General features: G+C 35.6%; 1 protein-coding gene across 27 annotated transcripts in view; it reads left to right on the top strand.

The window, feature by feature from the left end:
• PDE4D (phosphodiesterase 4D) overlaps positions 1-22,653 on the top strand; it is a 1,448,272-nt gene that overhangs the window by 111,826 nt on the left and 1,313,793 nt on the right. For 6 of the 27 annotated variants that reach the window (XM_072826540.1, XM_072826526.1, XM_072826533.1 and 3 more), the window contains one exon: positions 13,790-13,845. The exons of 19 other annotated variants lie outside the window; for them this stretch is intronic. The gene's annotated coding sequence lies outside the window, so the exon portion shown is untranslated. Of the gene's footprint in view, positions 1-7,737; positions 7,884-8,686; positions 8,720-13,789; positions 13,846-22,653 lie in introns of those variants that run through there. 2 more of the 27 variants (XM_072826541.1, XM_072826542.1) reach the window with 1 other exon arrangement.

Here is a 22,653-nt window from a genome sequence, read left to right as displayed (position 1 = left end):
GAATAATTCCCAGTTTTCCAATTAAATAATCTGATATGCGTAAGCAAACATGCCAATCTCTTTCTAGTCTAGGAGAATTTAGTCAACTTTGTACTTAAGCAAACAAGCTATGCTTTTAAATAGACGTATAGTTTTCTCAAAATTGGCTTATAAAGAGCTGATCTCAGCTGCAGTCAGATGGATAAACAGCTAAGGTAAGAGGCTTCCTACCATGCATGTTTACAGTGTTAATTGAAAAAATAAAATGCTATTTTAATCCTAAGGATAATTTGACCAGTGCGTATGTATAACACTGTGAAGTTCCCTGGCTTCACATTTTAATCTAGGAGTTGCTGGTACATTTCAAACTAGCTTTGTCACAGAGACTGGGCAAAGTTTGATTAGAGAAATTTGAGGTCATTTTATGTTTTCTGGAGTGTAAGTAGTTGAAAGAAAAGATAGAAGATGCTCCTTTAAAACCGTTTCTTGGATTTTGTTTCTTCCTTCTTCGGCCATGATGCTTTGTTTTCTCAGATATGTTTAACAATTTGAAATATTTACTGGACTGATTTTTAGAGCAGTGGAAATGTTCCCTGTTTCTCAGTGTTATTGTTGCCTCTGATACGGCATGAGTGTTTGACTTTTTAAAAAGCTTGTTTACAGTGTTCATTATATATTAAACTAACCTGGCATACAACCAGGTCCTCTATCGCACATTTTAAGCTTTTTGAGGGCAGGATCCGTATCCTCTTCTTTTCTCCCAAGGGCCTTTCGTTTGGGTAGTGAAATGTATGTGCATGGACTCAATGAATGAAATCAAATGTATGTTACTCTCTGAGAGTGTACACATATGTGGCTGGCTGCTGGCTAGATAACTGTATACCACCTATACCTGGCCAAGGATTCAGAATGTTTTGTAGATTATGTTGTTGCTTAGAGCAAGAATGAAGTGAAAATGTGGACCTGTGGTCCAGCCTTTTTTTTAGTGTGATTGAAAATGTAATTCAGTATGATTGATTACCTTGAAAATGAGCAGAAAATGAGATGACACTTAGACCTTGGTTCTTTGGACAGGTCACCTTTCAAGGTTTACTCAGGTATGTAACTTCCAAGGGCTGAGTATTCTTGATTATAGAACCTCCAAGTTCTGAGGCTTCTCTTTTTGTTTTTTATTTAACTGTTTGCTATTGTCTTTTTCAAGAGAAGGAGTAAGACAAATGATTATGTTTTTGCTGTTAATGAAACCTTCCTGTGAAACTATTTAGACTTTTTTCGGCGGCGGGGGGAGGGGGGAGTGAGAAAAACTATTTGGATATATTAGCTGGGCTTTTGAGAGCATTAAGAAGAGTTCTTCATTATTGTCAGTACATAATTAATAACAGCATTTCCCAATTCATTTCATTTTTATGTAGCATTAGTTTTGCAACCAGCCTAGCATGCCATCACCCACACATCCTGGTCACTGAAGATGCTGTTACCAGGTGTGCTATGGAATGTTACTGAACTGATGGGACAGCCAGGATTCGCTCTTTGGGCTTTGTAGAGAGTCCACCAGTAGCCCCCATGAATTAGGGGTAAAAGGAAATTCTTTGTTTGGCTTTCCCAATTCTCTTAACACCATTGAACTTGTGATAGTTTACCCCTTGCAAGGAATAGACTCATTTTAACATCCTTGACATCAATAGACTGTTGATCAAATTCAACCTCTAATCCTGTGGTTGGGAAAAAATCTCTTATGACTTTCCTAAGACTAATAGTTATTGGGAGAGCTAGGAAGACTAGGTTTCGAATCAGCCTCTCCTCTTACGAATACATTATATCATGAATTCCCCTGGAGCAAACTCGGGTTGTCTGAGAGGGAGCAAAGAGACAGAGTAAGAGAGATGGGCAAAAAGAGATGGTCACAGGCAGCAGCAGAAATAGGTGCTTCATGCACTTTTGGTCTTAAGTGAAGCATCGAGGGATCTTGGGAAGCACCAGGGCTTATCTACCACAAAGTACTTAGAGGGCTGGGCAATCTCCTTGGCTGTGGAGTGTCAGTTCATTCATTTATCCCACCAACATGTGCTTAATGAATGCAGGGCACTATCTTCAGCACTTTTATAATTCTAAGTCTCCTCTTTAGCCCCATCCTTTTAATGGATGGCTTGTTTTGATGATTTCTACTTTCACTTTTTCATTTTAACATCACAAGAAACTTCAGGTTGATTAGTAAGTAAGCATCTTACTCTAGTCAATCCATATAAAGATATAAAGACAGCATTTATATATGTTTACTCCCTATCCATGGTTAGTCTTATTTTTTCCAGGTGATGAGAGAGATCACTATGTCTATGGCCAATCATCTCTATCCGGTTCAATTTGAACAGGCAGTGAATTTTGTATTTATTATGGCAGATACAGAAGGCATAATACTTCCCCTAATGTACTTTTGGTAAAATTGAGGTTAAGTGATTTTTCCAAATTTGTTCTGCTACAAAGTAAACTATTAATATAGGCTTTTCTGTCCTTAACCTCACGTTCTCGTCGAATTGTTCTACAAATAAATGAGGCATATTAAAGTTATCTTTTTAATGTTTCACTCATTTCTCTTTGTTTCTCTCTCCCCCAAGTGAAATAAATAACTGTCTTTCTTCATTTTGTTGTGAATTCAATTTGTCCCAAATAGACTGTGGATAGGTTAATTAAATCATTATATATTATAACTTTAGGTTAGAATTGATATCACATTGGGGCAAAAACAAGTTCAAATAATTAGAAAATAATACAATGCACTTAATATGAGCATTATCATTTGAATATAGATCATAACTTCAGAAGCCTCTTGATACAAGCTGAATAGCTTCTAGGCTGAATAGAGGGTCGAATCTCTGCTGATCATATTGCGATGGCTGCTTTTAAAAATAAGTTCCTGAACCAGCTTGTTTCTATTTCATTTGGGTCTTTTCTCATGAAAGGCAACTTAAGAAAATAATGGTTATGTGAACTTGTGATTGTTTAATTCCAGTTAAACAGAAATTAAGTTTGTTTAATGATTAGAGAGAATAGTGGTTTCTTACTTTCCAATTCCATTTGTGAGGAACTTGTTTTTATCAGAGCCCCCCCCCCCCCAAAACCTTGTCATTTGACACTCCATAGGGTCTTTGCCCTTTTGAATTTGGGACATTTTACAAAATCTCATAGTATCTTTCCAAGTGATCTTTAAAAATGGGCTCCAGGGAGATTTTTTAAATGAAATGAATGATTTCTGTGTTAAAATCTTTTAAACAGATTGTCATGACCCAGTGTTTGTGTGGGGAGAGTGGGGATAGGCTAGGGTGAACAAATAATAACCAGAGAAACCTAAAATGGAACTAAAAAATGTTGTCTCCCAACTTATTTGCTAATAATTATTCAGGCAATTTTATGTAGTCTCTTTGGAAATTCTAGAAGCTTTTCCATTTCAGGCTTAATGTATTTGGATCATAAATAAATATCAGGTACCTTTTTGGAGGCATTAGAAACTAAATATTATGCAAAGTCTACCCTCTGTTGCGTCAGGAGCTTGAATTGTTTTCATTAAAATATCTGCTATGAAAGCACTGAGATTAGGCGGGATGTTAGCTCCCCTTTCCCCCCTGCTATTGAATGTCAGAGATTTGTACTGTTGGTAGGAACTGAGATTTCATTTTCCTTGGCCACATTCTGATGCCAGCCGGCTCCACTGCGGCAGCTCTCCTGTTCCAGATTTTTATGCCCAAGGTAAGTCAGGAAAGGTATTTCAGGAGAGGAGCATGGGTTTGTAGATGAAGTGTGGGGGGAACCAAATGAGCGTCTTCAGAAAGAATGTACATCTTTGTCTGCCTGAATGTATGTGAAATGGAAAACACTTTACATAGTCCAAGGCTTCCACTGGTGTGATGATCAAGCAGTGTTTATAGTAAAAATATGACAGAAGGTTTTTCTGAAGCAAAATATTGCATGTTGCATGTGGGGCAGGTGTTTGTGTACCTGACTTAAAGTTTGTGAACTAATAACATTCTGTTCCAAGTCATACTGTCAGGTCTTGTAACACCAGGGTTTTGTTTTGGGCTATTCTAGTAAATGGATTATTTTGATTTTAAATAATCCTCCCTGGAATTTCCAAATAGAAAAGTCACATATAATTTAATTTCTGGGGACATGCCTTTCTCGTCAATGTCAATCTTTCAGAAGTGACTGCTAGTTGCGTTTTTCTCTTAACAAATCCCATTCGTTATTTTCTACTTATTTGGGATGACTATAAATGCCACAAAATAGATTCAAGCAAGTTTTAGGAGTGAGACACCAAACAGATGATAATAAGTAAAATCATGAAATAAACCAACCGAAATAATTGAACTAGAACATACCATAAATAAATAAAATGAAATAAAAAAATTATATCCCTAAAGAGTTATTGACGGCAAAATAGAGATCCTCTGAGGTTTCTCTCCCCGGGGGTGGGGGGGTGTAATATAATTCTGCTGAAACCAGTGAGGTCCCTGCGAGAGCAGCTTCTTGCTGCTGATGAAGGGAACTGGACCCTGTGGCTTGGTGTCCGCAATGTGTACTCCACCATCCCTTGCTCCTGCACCCTGGGGTTTAAAATAACACAGAGTGGCAAATATTTAGAATGCGTTTTATGTGTCTTAGGGATCTTTCCTTCCCCACCATTGGTAAATAGCATATTTCTTCCGCCAATCTGTGACCTTTGAGATAACTTCCCTTGTTAAACACACACTCACTTGTATGGGTGTTTGTTTTCTTTCTTCTCCCTGCACCCCCATTTCAAAAGAGGTTTTTGTCTACCTCCCATTTGACTGCTTTCAGCCAAGAGTGAGGTCTCCGGGGGAGACTCGTGTCTGTGGTTCCGAAAGGAGGGACTCCGAAGTGGGGGAATTAGCTATCACACACATGAGCCTGCCCATGTGAACTAAACAGAAACGTGTTTTTCTCTCCATTGTAAATTAGGCTTCAGGATCCCTGGTCCTAACTTCCATACAACAAAGGGAAACACGGGTTGGTTGAGATGCACTGGTCTAAAGTAGGTAATATGGTTTTCTTGGTTGGTAAAGTGTTCTGTATGCTATTTGTGGACTCGCAGGGGCCCTATATAGACCTCTTAAAAACATTATACTGGAAATGGATGAAAACATGCCATTTATCCTGCTTCATACAAACTGGGATACTTAGAAATTGACTGGTATTAGGAAGCCGGAGACCACGGGATGGTAGCCGGGCCTTCCTGTGCTAATGTATACCAGGAGCATTGTCACATGGTTGTCAGGCTGTCAACCTGAGGCAGCAGTTTCCAATTCCTGTCGATCGGTGCCACTCCTAGACAACTTGCTGAGGCTGTCAGGGGATGCAATGCACATTTCTGTTCTGAACCTTCATGGTTTTCTGGTCCATCTGCATATGACTGTCCTCTGTGTGTTTTCCCATCTGATTTCTAGGCCACCATGTGCTGGTGGAAGGGGGTAGGATAGAATGCGGAGACCTAACAGGGTCCATTATGCTGTGCCAGAAGTATTATATTGGATTGATGAAGGGCTTGGGGAAACCTGGCTCCCCATCTGAGTTCTGTTACACGTTACCTGTGAGCCAGCTTTCCACTCGCTTAGTGTCCTGTATTGTTTCAATGATTATTTCTTTTTCTCCTGCTGCTTCTGCAATGGATATGAACAATCGTTTGTTGTATCAGTACAGCTGAATCGTACTTCAAATGATTATGTCAACCAACTTACAAACCCTTGTTTGGGCATAGCAGCATGGGGTGACTGTGGGGTTGTGCTAGGTTGATATACCATGATACCATTTTGTAGTCTCTTTATTTCTTGGCTTTTTTTCATTTAGGAAATTGGTGTCAGCCTCTGCCCATGGCTCTAAATATTCTTCTATCACAAGCTTTTTTAGAGGCGGGTAACATTTTATGGTTAGATAGCATCCGCTTATCCTACCAAATTTAAATTTTTTGCGGTTATAAAAATTGTTGTGTATTTCCTTGTAGCTCTATCACAGTTGTTTCCTTAGGAAACTCTTCTAGAAGCAGAGTTGGCTGATGAAAGAGTGCATTTATTTATAGAGGTTTAATTCTTTTTGCCAAATTGTCCTCCAGAAAGTTTTCTTCTTTCAATTTATTCTCCTCCTGGTGGCACATGACAGGGCGTGTTTTCCAGTGTCTTAAGTAATGCTGTTTTTAAAAAACTTTGCCAATCTGATATGGGGGAGATGGTATCTCATTGTAGTTTTATTTGCATTTCTTAAGATACTGGTGAGGTTGGACATTTTTTCCTTTGTAAATTGCTTTTAATGGTCCTTGCTTTTATTTTGGCAAGTTTATTTTTCAGGTAATTTTATTGAAGTTCTTTATGGAGTACAGATAGTATTCTATTTGTCTGTAGGTTTTCTATAATGTAAATATTTTCCCCATTTTCTTAGTCACATTCTGAGTTCTTTCCTTTGGTATATTTTTACATGAGAAATTTTTGTGCATGTGGTTGAATCTTAATATATTTTCCTGTTAAAGTTTCTGCCTTTGGTATTGTGTTTAGAAAGGATTTCTATATTCCAGGATTACACACATTTTTTTCTATCCTTTTTTCCAGTACATTTTTTGGTTTCTTGAATTTACATTTAAGTGTTAAACTGTCTGGAATAGTTTTCTTCTATGGGAGTGTGAGAATATGACTTTTTAAACTGCATTTTTGTAAACAGGTTTCTCATTGTCCTAACAAAGATTAATTAAATAATCTACCCTTTCCCTTTTAAGTTTTATCTGAACAAATGTAATAAATTCTGGATGTGGATTTTCTATCTTCTTCATCCATTTCTCCACCTCTTTTTTTGTTTTTAGATCACTATCACATTGTTTTAACCATTATATTACACTTAAATATCTGATAGCCTGAGTCACTCTTCGCTTTTTCAGAAATTTCTTGGCAATTGCTTGCATTGTCTCCTGACCATATGGTTGTCATGATGTCTTAATTGTTTGTTTTACCATTGATCTCACTTACTTCTAATCTCTTCTCAACAGATTTGGCTATTGTTCTCAAACACATATTAGATCATATTACTCTCCTGCTTGTTGCATACACTTCCAGCCATTTTTACAAACTAAAAATAGGCATGTTACCTATCAGAACACTTTAGAACTGAAAGTCCAACAATTTCTGTGCTTCAGAGTCTTTGTGGACACTGTACACACTATTTTGGTGAATGTTCTTTTTTTTTCTAAAGATTTTATTTATTTATTCATGAGAGACACAGAGAGAAAGAGGCAGAGACAAGGCAGAGGGAGAAGCAGGCTCCATGTGGGGAGCCCTATGCGGGACTTGATCCCAGGACCCCGGAATCACGCCCTGAGCCGAAGGCAGATACTCAACCCCTGAGCCACCCAGGTGCCCCTCCTTTAAAAAAATTTAAAATTCCTGAGAAGTGGTTTTACTAGATTTTGAAATAGCCATGACCCCAAAGCAGTAGTAACCACTGGACTACAAGATGATGGTCAGACTCTTTGGCCCAGGCTCTCCAGTCTCCAGGTAGACTCTGCTTACCTCCCTCCCCACTCCTACACTCTTCCTGCTTCGTGCCCATCTTGAACTACTTGCAGTTTACTAAACCATCTGCTGATTCATGCCTCAGTGCCTTTGTACATGCTATTCCTTTTCCCAAAGTGCTCTCCCCCACACATATTACCCATCTGGAAAATTACTTACTGCTTGTCCTTCAAGAAATGACCCAGAGAGTCGTTTCCTCTGAAACTTTGCTTGATCTTCTTAGGCAGAGCTCGTCACCTTCTCCTTTATATATATATATTGGACTTATGGACTCAGTAAGGTTTCATCCTGTGATAATTTCCAACAGTCCTTAGACCCTGCTTTTCCTGACTTGATGCAAAGGTAAGTATGACAACATGTGGGGTAGTTTGAATAGTTCCTGTATTGCCTCTTGAGATGGTGGCACTGGTGGCTTGTCATGTGGTAGGCACAGAGGTGTGGGGGAGAGCCTTCATGGAGACGATGTATCTTAAAATGGATCTGGAGTTAATAACAAGGTAAATTTAAAGTGATCAGAGGCCGAGTAAAGTTGATATTGTCCACCATCCATAATCCATTTGTGTTAATTTTCTGAAATGTCTGTGATCCTATACAAATCAGGTATTTTTCTATTTATAGAAGCTTTGATACTGGAGTCAAAACAATGTTTATTAATTAAGTGGAGTTGGCTAATTTACAACTATGTTTGGTGGTTATCAACTGCAACCTTCTGGAAACGTGAAATATGTGGAGCTGCCTTACTCTTATTAAAGACCGCACGGGAAAAAGAAAAGGCTGCACGGTGTTCTATTGCTTACATGTCATATCATTTCTGTATCCTGAACCCTCCTAGTGTACATTTGGGTTGTTTTAGTGTTTTCCTATTTCCAACAGTGCACATGTGTACAAGTTTATAAGACAAAGTATTAAGCATTGAATTAATAGAGGAAAGCTGTTACCAAATTTTTCACTATGAAAATTGAACCAGTATACCCTCCTGGCAGGGTTTATGACTCACTTCTACAGCCCACCAACACTGAGTGTTAATCTGATGAGGGAGGGAGAAATGCAATCTCATTGTTATTTTGATTAATGTTTCTTTTTGTCAGGAGTATAACAGAGCACCTTTTCCTTGCTAATACTTCTATTTCCTTTTCCCACTTTAGCTACTCTTGAACCTCTGCAATTAAGAGAATGTGGTGAGTGTTAGAAAAAAATTGTTCATTTTTCCTTGTGTCTCTGGGCACTGAATAGAGGCCCAAATTTCCCATCCTGTGGAGACTAACTCACATTATTCGGATAATAATCCCTATTCCTTCCATAAATGTATTTATTGAATGCACACTGTATACCAGATTCTGTCCGGGGCACTGGAATAGAGGTGGGGAGAATAGCCAATGACCAAAAAAGGCATAAAATCCTGCCACTAAGGAGCTTACCTTCTAAAGGAGAAAGTATACTATGAATAAATTAAGGAAAAAAAAAGAGAATTTTCAAGTGTTAGAACGAAGCAGATACAAGGTTTCAATGGTGGTGGTGAGAAGTGCTGCTTTACATACAGTTGACAGCAAAGGCATTTCCAAGAACTTCTTCCTCTTTTTCCTCCTCTATGAGCTCTTGTGAACTCCTCCCTTTTTCATTCTTAATTCTCTGTTCAAGTGTGAATTCTCAGATAAAGAATAGGGCTAGAGCTTTGTTTATTGACCTTCCCACAATGATTGCATTAAAGTGGTATTTTTTCACTGTGAATTCTCTGGTATATTGGAACAAGGGAAGCCTATCTAAAAACTTTTGAATTTTGTTATATTGATAGGGTCATGAGAAGTGTAGATATCTGATGGTAGAAAAGGTGTGAAATATTCCAGCCTTTACGATAATATCTCAGCACTCTATTCTCACATAGTGCCAGCTCTCTCACAAACACCTGATGTCCATCACAAAAGAGTGCTTCTCAGTGGGAGTGGTTTATGGATTTTGCCCTCATGACAAAGGCAGTCTTCATTTGCAAAAATTGTTTTAAGTGAGGGAAAGTGGAAATGAGAAGTCATCATGGCCTCTACGGCTTCTGAACATAAGATGTCTACAACAGGGTTGGTCAGGAAACAAAAGTTTCTATTAATTTACCTGGATGCTCACGAGCTGGATAGAAAAGCTGTAGGGTTTTCACCATGGAAGCCATGGTAACTGAATTTCCATAATGGGTATCAAAGATCTGAAGAATATTCTCAATTTACATATTTTCTCTGAATTTATGCTCAAAGAAAAGATATTAATAAAAATTAACATGAGGAAAAACCCCAGTGTATTAAGAATATTCAAGATCTGCAGACAATACTGCAAAAGGCTACCAGTATAGTCTTAGGCAAAAGTCATAGAGGATTTTTGGGTCCAAAATTAAGAGCGTCTACCAACCATCAATTTTTAGTGAAGCCACAAACTGACCACTTAGCTCTTCTTGTGGTCTCGAGTCAACATAAAATAATAACAGTCTTTATTTCTAATGTGCTTTATGTAAGCCCCTGTGCTAAGTCCTTTTTACATTATCCATTGCATTTTCACAGCAAACCTGAGCAGTAGGTAACTTCATTATACCTGATAGTTGAGGAATACTTCAGTTGAGGAAACTGAGACAAGTGATCTGCTAAAATTAAACAGTTGATAAATATTGGAATTGGGACTTGAGCCACACTGGGGTCTGATTTCAAAGCTTGTGCCCAACCAGTTTTTACCGAGTACCTAATAGCTGAAGGTGGGTTCACACACGTTGAGGCATTACAACCAGCTGTAAAGGAGATATTCTGTTGAAGAGAAGGACAGGAGGAGAAGAGAGGTAAAGTATGTCAGTCACATGTTCTAGAGCGATCAAGTCTTAAAATGAGCTCAGGGCCTCTGTCTCCAAACCCAGTGAATTTTTTTTTTCAACTTTATCACAGCCTATTCTCTGCTCAGTGATCATGATATTCTTCCAGTTGCCTGCTTCTTTGAGGTGAAATGATAATTAGCAGAGATTCCTAGAAGAAAAGGTGTTAAATGTCTGCACTTTAAAAAACTGCACTGGATTTTCCCATCATTTAGGCCATTACTGTGTTAGATCTAATTAGGTGCTTCCAGCAACCACATGAGTTCTGTGGGTAGCATTCATTACGCTTCAGTGGACTGAATGGTATCCTGGTGGCCCAAGAACACACGTACTGCTTCTAAGCATGTGGGAATAATGGTTGCCACCTGCAAGTAGCTGAGGCAGTGGGCAGACTTCGCTTCTGAAGGGCTTGAAATGGATGTGTATTTTTTGATCCCCCATTCCCAGCTTTACTGAGGTATAACTGACAAAAAGTATAAAGTATTTAAAGTGTACAATGTCATGATTTGATGTATGCATACACTGTGGGAGGATTCCCCCCCAGTCAGTTAATGAACACATCCATACCTCACATTTGTACTGTGGTGTTTTTTTTTTTTTTTTTTTGTGTGTGTGTGTGTGTGTGGAATGTTTAGGTTCTGCTCTTCTAGCAACCTTCAGTTATACGTGGCAGTGTTGTCAAATAGTCAACATATCCTACAATAGATCTTCCAATGCTGTTTATCTAACTGAAAGTTGGTACCCTTTTATCAACCTTTTCCTGTTACACCCCCCACTCCCCCACCCCTCCACCCTTCCACCCCCCATTCCCATAGCTCCCTCCCCACTCTCTGACCAGTTCCTGGAAAGCACTTTTAAATTGTTTCTGTGAGTTCAACTTTATTTTTTTAAATAAAGATTCCATGTATAAATATTACAGTGCCGTGTTTGTTTTTCTGTCTGGCTTATTTCACTTAGCATAATGTCCTCTAGGTTCATCTATGTTGTCTCAAATGACAGGATTTCTTTCTTTTTTAAAGGCTGAATAATAATCCATTATATGTGTGTGTATCATATTTTCTTTATTCTTCTTTAGACAGATACTTAATTTGTTTCTATACCTTGGTTATTGTGAATAATGCTACTATGAACACATGAGATCTCTCTTTGAGATGATTTTGTTTCCTTTTGATGTATACCAGAAGCGGGATTGCTGAACCACAATGGTAGTTCTCTTTTTAGTTTTTTCAGGAATTTCCATACTGTTTTCCAGGGTAGCCATACCAATTGACATTCACACCAACATTATATAAGGGCTCCCTCCTTTTGATATCCTTGCCAACATTTGTTATTTCTTGTTTTTTTGATAATAGACATCCTTACGCTTGTGAGATGATAGCTGATTTTGGTCTGCATTTCCCTGATGATTAGTGATGTTGAAGCCCTTTATGTTCCCATTGGCCATTAGTATATCTTCTTTGGAAAAATGTCTATGTGTGTCCTTGGTCCATTTTCAAACTGTTTTTTGTTTTTGTTTTTTGCTATTGAGTTGTATGTGTATATATTCCTTATATATTTTGAATATTAGTCCCTTATCAGATTAATAGTTTGCAAAAATTTTCTCCCATTCTACATTTTGTTTTCTCATTTTATTGATGGTTTTCTTTGCTATGCAGAACTTTTTTAGTTTGATGTAGTCCCACTTATTTTTGCTTTGTTGCTTTTACTCTTGGCATCAAATAAAAAAATTGTTGCCAAGACCAATGTCAAGTATTTACTAGGTTTTCTTTTATGTATTTTATGGTTTCAGGTCTTAAGTTCAAGACTTTGATCCATTTTTTTGAATTTTTGTGTATGGTGTAAAATAAGGGTCCTAATTTCATTCTTCTACATGTGACTTTGCAGTTTTTCTCAAAACCGTTTATTGAAGAGACTATCCTTCCTGTAATATATGTTTTTGACTCCTTTAAAACTAATTGAGTGTATATGCATGGGCTTATTTCTGGGGTCTTGAATTTGTCTTGTTAGTCTGTGTATCTGTTTTTATATGATACTATTCTGTTTTGATTATGATAGCTTTGTAATATACTTTGAAATCAGTATATGTGCTGCCGAAGTGAGCACATATACTTTGAAATCAGAATGTAAGATGTCTCCAGCTATGTTCTTTCTCAGGACTGCTGTGACAATTCAGATTCTTTTGATTCTATACCTATTTTTACATTGTTAACCCTATTTCTGAGAAAAGTGTGATTGGAATTTTGATAGAGATTGGCTTTAATTTGTAGATCTCTTTGGCTAGTATGGACATTTTAACAATACTAATTCTTTCAATCTGTGAACATGGACTATTCTACTTATTTGTGTTACCTTTGCTTTCTTTCATTAGTCTTAGAGTTTTCAGTGTACAAATCTTTTACTTTCTTTGTAAAATTTATTCATAAGAATGTAATTTTAATGCTATTTTATCTTTTATTAATTTTTTATTTATTTGAGAGATTGACAGAGAGTGACAGTCAAGTGGAGGGTGGTGCAGAGGGAGGAAGAAGCAGATACCCTGCTGACAGGGAGCCCGATGTGGGGCTTAATCCTAGGGATTGTGATCTGAGCCAAAGGCAGACACTTAACCAACTGAGCCAACAAGGCACCCCTCAATGCTATTTTAAATGGAACTGTTTTCTTAATTTCTCTTTCTTTTAGTTGGTGTACAGAAATTCAACTGATTTTTATATATTGATTTGTAATTTATAATTTGAAATTTTACTGAAATTGTTACTAGGCCTAATAGTTTTGTGGTGAAAATTTTAGGTTTGCTATATATAACATGTCTCTGAAAATACAGTCAGTTTTACTTCTTCTTTCTGATTTGGATGTATTTTATTTATTTATTTATTTATTTATTTATTTATTTATTTATTGCCTAATTGCTTTGGTTAGGACTTTCCAGTACTATGTTGAATAAAAGTAGTAAGACTCTTATCTTGTTCCTAAACTTTGAGGAAAAGCTTTCAATGTTTCACCACTGAGTATGATGTTAGTTGTGGGCTTGTCCTATACGGCATTCATTATGTGGATGCACAGTAATGTGTATGAAATTTTTTGAGTTTTTATTATGTAAGGATATTAAATTTTGTCAAATGAATTTTCTACATTTATTCAGATGATAATATTTTCATACTTCATTTTGTTAATGTGGTATATCACAATGATTGATTTGCAAATGTTGGATCATTCTTGCATCCCTTGAATGAATCTTACTTGATCATGGTGTATGGTCTTTTTAACGTATTATTGAATTCTGTTGCTAGTATTTTGTTGAGAATTTTTGCATTCATTGAGAATATGACCTGAAATTTTCATTCATTTATTTATTTAGTTGTTTGTTTATTTATTTTAGAGTTTTAAAATTTAATCTCTACACTCAACACAGGGTTTGAACTTACGACCCCAAGATGGAGAGTGGCATGCTCTTCTGCTGAGCCCCAGGTACCCCTGTAATTTTCTTTTATTGTAGTGGCCTTGTCTGAGTCTGATTTTAGAGTAATGCTCACCTTGTAAACTGGATTAAGAGGTGAGTTAGGAGGATGAATTGATACAATTTTTAAAATGTTTGATAGAACTCACTGGTGAAGTAATCTGGTCTTAGACTTTTTGTTGGGAAGTTTTTGATTACTGATTGAATCTTCTTAGTAATAATTGGTCTGTTCATATATTCTATTTCTTGATGATTCAGTTCTGGTAGTATATATATTTCTAGGGATTTATTGATTTTTTTAGGTTATCCAGCTTGTTGGCATGTAATTGTTCAAAAATAGTCTCTTCCTTTATATTTGTATCAGTTATATCTACTTTTTGTTTATTTTATTTATTTGAGGCCTCTTTCAGAGAAAGTTGGTTGGTGTGTAGCTTTCCATTCAGTGTACCCATGGGAGGAGAGGAGCTCAGGAACCTATTATGCCATTATCATTGTTGATGTCTCTTGCTTTCTTTTTGAAGCTAGAGCTGGATTAAATCAATTCTTGATCTTAATCTACTTTGAAGTCTACTTGTAACACATCATGAGTTATTTTGGCTTATCATTATTATTTTTTAAATGTAAGTATGGTATTCTAGTATTCAAAGTATAGGACTTCATGTGTAAGAAAGTTTGTTAATTTCTTAAAGATCCTCTAGAGAACTCAAGGAAATAATGAAAGCAGATATAGGTCTAAAATCTTTATTGAGGATAGTGTTGTAAAGCTATAATACAGTTTAACTGATGTTTTACTTTGCTTCTGGGATATTAAATACTCCATGTGATAAAACATTTTAAGTAGTTTCAGAACAAATAATACAGCCATATTGGTACTACTTAGGATCAATGAATTGCCATTCTCAAGAAACTTTTTTTTAAAATATTTTATTTATTCATGAGAGACACACGGGGGGTGGCGGGGCGGGGGGGTGGGGGTAGGGAGGCAGAGACATAGGCAGAGGGAGAAGCAGGCTCCATCTCCATGCAGGGAGCCTGATGTGGGACTTGGTCCCGGGTCTCCAGGATCACACCCTGGACTGAAGGTGGCGCTAAATCTTTGAGCCACCAGGGCTGCCCTCAAGAAACTTTTTATGTCAGCATTCTTCTTCTGGAAGAGGTTTAGAAGAACCAGGAAACCTTAATTCACAAGTTATCAGTATTCCAAATACTGATAGATTCAGGTGAATTTTCCTGGAAAAATAAAAAAGCTACCCTGGCTGGCCTTTTTAGACTTTCATTATCTCTTTATCTATCTGAACTATTTTTTTATGCAACAATTACGTGTGCTGTGTTCCATTCCCCTACCAGCCCTGGCAGGTTTCTTAGCTACATATACTGGAACCTACAAATTAAACTGGAAGCTCTGAAAAATTAAAGATTAGTCTTTTTGTTCTCTTATGTAACTGTAAACTCAGCAAAGAGTGCTATGGAAAAGCACTCAACTTGTACTAAAAAAAACACTAAATAATTCTTGAATTGACTCAAGTTGAAATAAAATGGAATGGAAGGAGGTATTCCCAAATTTGAAATATCAATATTCTAAAAGAAAATCTTGAAAGTAATATGCCCTCATAGACTTGTAAGCAGAATCAGGAAACATTTGTATTTTTGGTTGAAGGTATAACTAATATAAGTTGTCATAAAACATCTGAATGTAAATCTAAACTTTAATTTAGGGGTAAGAAAAACAAAGTGAAAGCTGTAAACTGCCTGTAAGTTCTTACCAAAGATTCTCTTGAAATTTAAACATTTTAGTTATGTCTACCAAACAGGCATTTTAGGAAAGGGGAAGATTTAAGAAATTTAAATTTATGCTCTAATAGTTGTTTCACTTAAAATACTTTTTACATAAAAAATATTCAATTAGATACTGTAATGAGCATTGAAACTCACATATTATTCCTATAATCCCACCATTTAAAAGGAAACATCTACATTGGATATTCTTAGATGGTTTTTCAAGTGTAGTTTTACATACCATAGGGGAAAGAAGTATGTTTGTATCTCTGCAAAAACAATTCTGGTATAGAAGGTTATAATCTAATAGAAAGATCTCACAGTTCTCTGTCCACTGTTCTCTGCTCTTGTATACTTCCCTTTAATACTATACCATCAACCCATGTTCTGGGCAAAGTATATTGTTTGTAAACCTTTATTTTCTCTGAGCATTAATCATTTCCTGGTTAGAAGATTACCTGTTTTTTGCATTTCTACATTTCCTTCAGCATTTTCTTTGTAGTGTGCCAAGACCATTTATTTGACAAAACAGGCCTGTCTGCCAGAACTAGGGAGATAGAAGGAAGTCCTTTTTTCTTTGCTTTGATTTTTCCCATTCATAGTAAATTAAAGATTGTTATTGACGAAGTGAGGCCTGGAGGCAGGAGTGAGAGATGCTTGGAATTAGGGAGATGCAAAAATAGATTTCCTTTCTACCATTAAAGACAGGATTCTAATGAGTTTTGTCTTTTGTATCTGTATAATACAGAGATGGGAATACTGGTTTTATGAGATTTTAATGAGTATTAAATGGGTTATGTAAATTGTTTAACAAGGTGACTGGTAGGTACATAGTAAATTATCAAAAGGTATAGCTAATAATTAAAGCAATCATTGATAGTAATGATAGTAATCATTTGATCTCCTTGAACATTTTCTGGAAAATGCACACCTTGACATTTCTTTTTTTCCTGGAAATTTTCTGTTTGCAGTGTATTTGAATTACAGGAATTCTTTTCTTTTTTAAGAAAATATTTATTTGATCATGTGAGAATCACAGAGACAAAGACATAGGCAGAGGGAGAAGCAGGCTCCCATGACCAGGATCATGACATGAGCCATTGGCAGATGCTCAACCACTGAGCCACCCAGATGACCCTCCTTTTCCATTTTTTTAAGTAAAACTAAGTTGTATTGTACCTCATTGAGAATCAATGTTTATCTGATGTTGTGCCCATTTAAATTCATGGAGTCTTTTTTAACTTGATCTTCAAAATTAAGGGGATTTATAGAATTGCTGCTATTATCTCTGCTTCTTAAGACTCATACAAAAATTAAAACACAATAGGAATGATTTGGTTCCTCTACTTTAGCACAGTGTCATGTAGTCTTATTTGTCATTGCTTTTTGGTTTCAGTCATTTAGAAAGCTTGCAATCCCCATCCCTTGTGAACTTCTGTGGAAAATAATTTTTATTTCAAGATATTTTGTAGCGTCAAACCTCACAACTGTTTACACCTTCGTATGTCATGTTTTAAGTCACAGAATTGTTTTTGCCTTTTAAGCCTTACCTTTCTTCTGCTGAGCAAACCCCATTCACCTTTCAAAAAGTTGATTTGAATTGTCATCTCTTGAATGAAGAGTTCCTTACCATCCCAATCAAAGAAGAGCCCTGATTCTTTGAAATCTTACAGAGTGACCAAAAAATTTATCGTCCATTTTTTGGAGAGTCAATGGGGGCCTTATTTGTAATCTCATTGAGACAGTAGTCATAAACTGGAACTGTCATGGGCAAAAAGGATGTATTGTGACCCAAGTTATTGTGTTTTGGGATCCTAACTGTTAATAAAAGGGCTTTGAGCTCAAATTGGTCTGCCTGCCAGTTCTGGTTCTGCATGATTTTGGGAAAATTATCTTACCCATCAAAATTCATTCATTCTTTTGATGGCTGCTTATTGCTCTGTTAGATGCCATGTAAAGGATGAGGAATTGCTAGCACAAAGATAAATATATATGTTCATTGCTCTGATGAAGCTTAGATCAAACTTTCATCTACAGAGTGGGGCTAAGAGCAATTACATTCTGGATTGTAAGGAATAAATGAGATGATATTTATGGAGGATTTAGTAAAATCACTGTATATAGGAAGTGCTCAATGATCGCTCTTTCTTTGTATTTCTCACATGTTAATCACCGTATAGTCTATACACAGGTATAAGATTTTTAAAATTAGGAAGCATTTCTTATTAATGTTAGCCTTCGTAAGAGTTCAGCATTGTAGCCTCTCACTATTTGAATTTGTTGAGTAAATCTCCCTAAAGATCAGGGATGAGATTTTTTCTCTCATTTGTCCCTTTTACTTTTTTGTTTCTCTTTTGATTCTTTCCTGCCTATTTCGGTTAATGGAATATTTTTACGTGCACCATTTTATTTTTTAAATTGGCTTTTAATTATACTCCCTTTCTTATCTGTCTATATGTCATCTTTATTGATGGCTGCAGGGCTGAAAATGTATACCTTTAACTCATTAGAGTTTATTTAGATTCAGTATTATACTCCTTCAAAATTAACACCTAACAATTAACAAATGTAATAATCTTTAATAACATAATTCATGTTACTTCTCTTTATGTATGATTATTGCTGTATCTTTTATTCAACATATATTATTTCAACATATATTATAATGCCCACCTCAGAGTATTGTTATTTTTCCTTTAAATTATGTTATTGGTCTTCTAAGGAAATTCCAAGAAGAAAGACAACACATTTATATTTACCAATGTATTTAGCATTTCTAGTATTTATTTGTTCTTGCTGTCAATTTGAATTGCCCTCTGGTATCATTTGCCTTCAGCCTTTTGCATTTCTTATGGGACAGATTTGCTGGTGATTAGTATTTTCAGCTCTTGTTGATCTAAAAATGCCTTTATTCAATTCTGAGTTTTGAAGGATATTTTTGTTGGATATAGAATTCTGGGTTAACAGATTTTTTTCTTCCTTTCCATAATTTAAAGATGGCATGTCATTGTCTTTTTCAGTCTCCATTGTTTCCTGACAAGCCTGTGACCATTCTTATCCTTGTTCTACCAAATACAATGTAATTTTGTTTATTTATTTACAAAGATTTATTTATTTATTAGAGAATAGGTGGAGAGAGAGGGAGAGGGAGAGAGAGTGAATCTTAAGCAGGATCCATACCCAGAGCAGAGTCCAACAGGGAGCTTGATCTCATGACTCTGAGATCATGACCTGGACAAAAACCAAAAGTTGGTGGCTCAACTAAGTGAGCCACCGAGGAGCCCTAGTTAATATATTATTTTTAACTTTGATTTTCTGCAGTTTGACTGCAGAGTTCTGGGATATGATTTTCTTTAGATATATACCTCTTGGAATTTGCTAAACTTCCTGGATCTGTAAGCCAGTATTTTTCATCACATTTGAGAAATTTGCAGCCATTATTTCTTCAAATATTTTGTCTGGATAATCTCATTATTTTTTTCTTCTAGGATTGCATTTATATTCATGAAAAATTATTTGATATTGTCTTGCCTATCCTTGAAACTCAGTTCCTTTTGTTTTTATTTTTCCTGTTCATTTCCTAGATTGAATAATTTGTTTTGATTTGCTTTTAGGTTTTGACTTTCTTTTGTACTATTTCTAATCAGCTATTATGTCCATCAACTAACTTTTTCATTTCAGTTTTAGTTTTCAGTTCTTAAACATCATTTGGTCCTTTTCTCTGCTTATATTCCCTTTCTGTTCACTCATTAAGGTCAGATTTCCTTTCATTCTTTGAGTATGTTTTTCTTTAGTTCTTTGAATGTATTTATTTATTTATTTACTTATTTTTTGAATGTATTTATAATAACTGCTTTAAAGTTTTGTTAGGCCAAACACCTGAGCCATTTTTAGACTTATTTTTTGTTTGTTTATGGATCACATTGTTTTCTGTTTGGTGGTTTTTTGATCCACTATTGGAAATTTTGGAGAATATGTTGTGAAGTATCTGGATTCTGTTATTGTCTTTTAAAGAATGTTGAGTCTTATTTTAGCATTCTGTTGAATTATTGGCCAGTCATCTTGAACATGGTTTAATGCTTCATTAGTGCTTGACTTCATCTGTCTGTATCATGTTAAGGAAAATATCCTTAATTAGAGAGATGGGCAATCATGGGGTTTACCTCATGAGTTTGCCTTTTCTCAGGGATTGCAGTCACAGAGGAGCCTGTTGTCTGAAAACAGTTTCCTTATGCATTTTTCCAGTTTTAGAAGTCTTTTCTCTTGGAGGACTCATCTTTTATTAGTTCATCATAACTGGAAGCAGAAATACAGAGGGTGTCACTTTATTTTACCTAAAAAATTTTTAAGTTTCTTAATTTTTTAAGTTTGTGGTTTAAAATGCCTATTTAAAAATTTTTTGGTGTGATTTTAATTATTTTGGATCAGAGAATAATATATTCATATGGGTAAAATTAAAAACTACAGAAAAATAGTCATAAATTTTCCATCTAAGTAGCATAGTTCTTCTCAAAGTTCAAAAGAGTTACTGGTTTCTTTGTGTACTCTTTCAGAGACATTGTCTATCTCTGAGAAAAACTAACTTGGGGAAGATTTTATATACGTAAGATTATATGTAATCTTATTTGTCTCATAAGTGGTAGTATAATATATATGCTTTTCTGTATCTTACCTTTTTTCTACTTAATTAAATATCTCAGAGGTTATATATGATTTCTCCATTTGCTTTAGGGCCTACATATATTCATTTGTATAAATGCACCAAAAATCATCTCACCAGATCCCTATTTATGATTATGCTTTTTGGTTATTATAAATAATGCTCCATGAGCTTCCTTGTACACATCTTTTAGTACGAGCCAGTATATCTGTAGGATACATTCATAAAATGTAATTTCTACCTCAAAAGATATGTACTTTTGTCATTTAGCTCAATGATACCAGATTTCCCACTATGGTGGCTATAGTCCTATCAATACTTTATTGTATCTGCTGCTGACATTTTTATTGTGCCTCAAATGTTTATTTTCTCTATGGTACACCTGGAAAAGTGGCTTATGATTTTTTTTTTTAATTTCAGTGTAGTTGACACATTATATTAGTTTCAGGTATACAACATAGTGATTCAACAATTTTATATATAATGCTGTGCTCACCACGAGTATAGCTGCCATCTGTCACTATACAATACTATTGTAATGCCATTGACTTTATTTCCTATGTGTGCCTTTTATTCTCATGTCTTGTTCCATGAGGAGGCCTGTATCTCCCATTCCCCTTTACCCACTTTGCCCATTATCCCCATCTCCCCTCAGGCAGCGACTACTTTTTCTCTGTACTTATGGGTCTTTTTCTGCTTTTTATTTGTTTATTCATTTATTTTTAAAATTCCATATATAAATGAAGTAATATAGTATTTATCTTTGACTTATTTTACTTAGCATAATATTCCCTAGGTCCACCACGTGGTCACAAATGACAAGATCTTATCCTTTTTGATGGCTGAGTAGTATTCTATAGTGTGTGCATGCCTCTGTGTGTGTGTGTGTGTGTGTGTGTGTGTGTGTGTGTACCACATCTTATTTATCTATTCATCTATTGGTGGACACTTGGGCTATTTCCATATCTTGGATATTATAAAGAATGCTGCAGTAAATATAGATATACATATTTTTAAATTAGTGTTTTTATTTTCTTTGGATAAATACTCAGCAGTGGTGGAGTTATTGGATCATATATTTCTATTTTTAATCTTTTGAGGAAACTCCATACTGTTTTCCACAGTGGCTCTATCGGTTTACATTCCCACCAGCAGTATATGAAGTTTTCTTTTTGTCCACATCTTTACCAACACTTGTTATTTCTCATCTTTTTGATTCTAGCCATTCTGACAGATTTAAAGTGAATTCTCAGTGTGGTTTTCATTTGAGCATCTCCCTGATGATGAGTGATGTTGAGCATTTCCAATATGTCTGTTGATCATCTGTATGTCTCCTTTGGAAGAATGTCTATTCTTAAATTTTTAAATTGGATTTTTTTTTTTTGGTGTTGAGTTGTGTAAGTTATTTATATATTTTGGATATTAAGCCCTTATCAGATGTATCATTTGCAAATATCTTCTCTCATTCAGTAGGTTGCGTTTTAGTTTCGTTGATGGTTTCATTCATTGTGCAGAAGGTTTTTATTTTGATATAGTCCCAGGAGTTCATTTTTGCTTCTGTTTCTCTTGCTTGAGGAGACATACCTAGAAAAATGTTTCTATAGCAAATGTCAAAGAACTTACTGCCTATATATTCTTTTAGGAGTTTTGAGGTTTCAGATCTCACATTTAGGTCTTTAATCCATTTTGCATTTGTTTTTGTGTATGATGTAAAGAAGTGGTCCAGTTTCATTATTTTTCATGTATTTTTCCCAGCACCATTTGTTGAAGAGACTGTTTCTTCCCTGTTGTATAGTCTTACCTCTTTTGTTCTATTGTTCTATGAGTTTATTCTTTTGCCATGCATCTGAATTTTATTCTAATTTTTAAAATTCTGAATAAATTAGTAATCTTTCCCTGATTAACTCATACATTTCTGTTACTACAATGAGGTGATCATCAGTGATTTATATAAATTAGTGATGGCATTACTACTATTATTACTACTACTATTGTGGTTCATTTCCCTAATATTCCAGATCACATACTAGCTAATAATTTCCATTTTAAAAGTGCAATTTTAGGTATGCATGGGTGGCTCAGTTTGTTGAGCATCTGACTCCTGATTTTGGCTCAGGTCATGATTTTCAGGGTCGTGAGATTGAGCCCTGCTTTGGACCTGTGCTGGGCATGGAGCCTACTTAGGATTTTCTCTTTTCCTCTTCTTTCCCCCAACCCTGCTAATGCTTGCTCATTTGCTCTCACTCTAAAAAAATAATAATAAGTAAGAAGGACAAAAGTAATTTTATTTCCAATTTGGTTAGTGATTTTCAAATAATTATTTTTTTCCCTGTCCTTTGAAAATATGGGTAGAACATATGCTAGTCTGCTGTTCATTCTGAAC

The sequence above is a fragment of the Canis lupus genome, chromosome 5 (assembly GCF_048164855.1).
Source record: "Canis lupus baileyi chromosome 5, mCanLup2.hap1, whole genome shotgun sequence".
Taxonomy (NCBI): domain Eukaryota; kingdom Metazoa; phylum Chordata; class Mammalia; order Carnivora; family Canidae; genus Canis; species Canis lupus.
The sequence above is the reverse complement of the archived record's forward strand: the minus strand, read 5'-3'. Positions and strand labels throughout refer to the sequence as shown.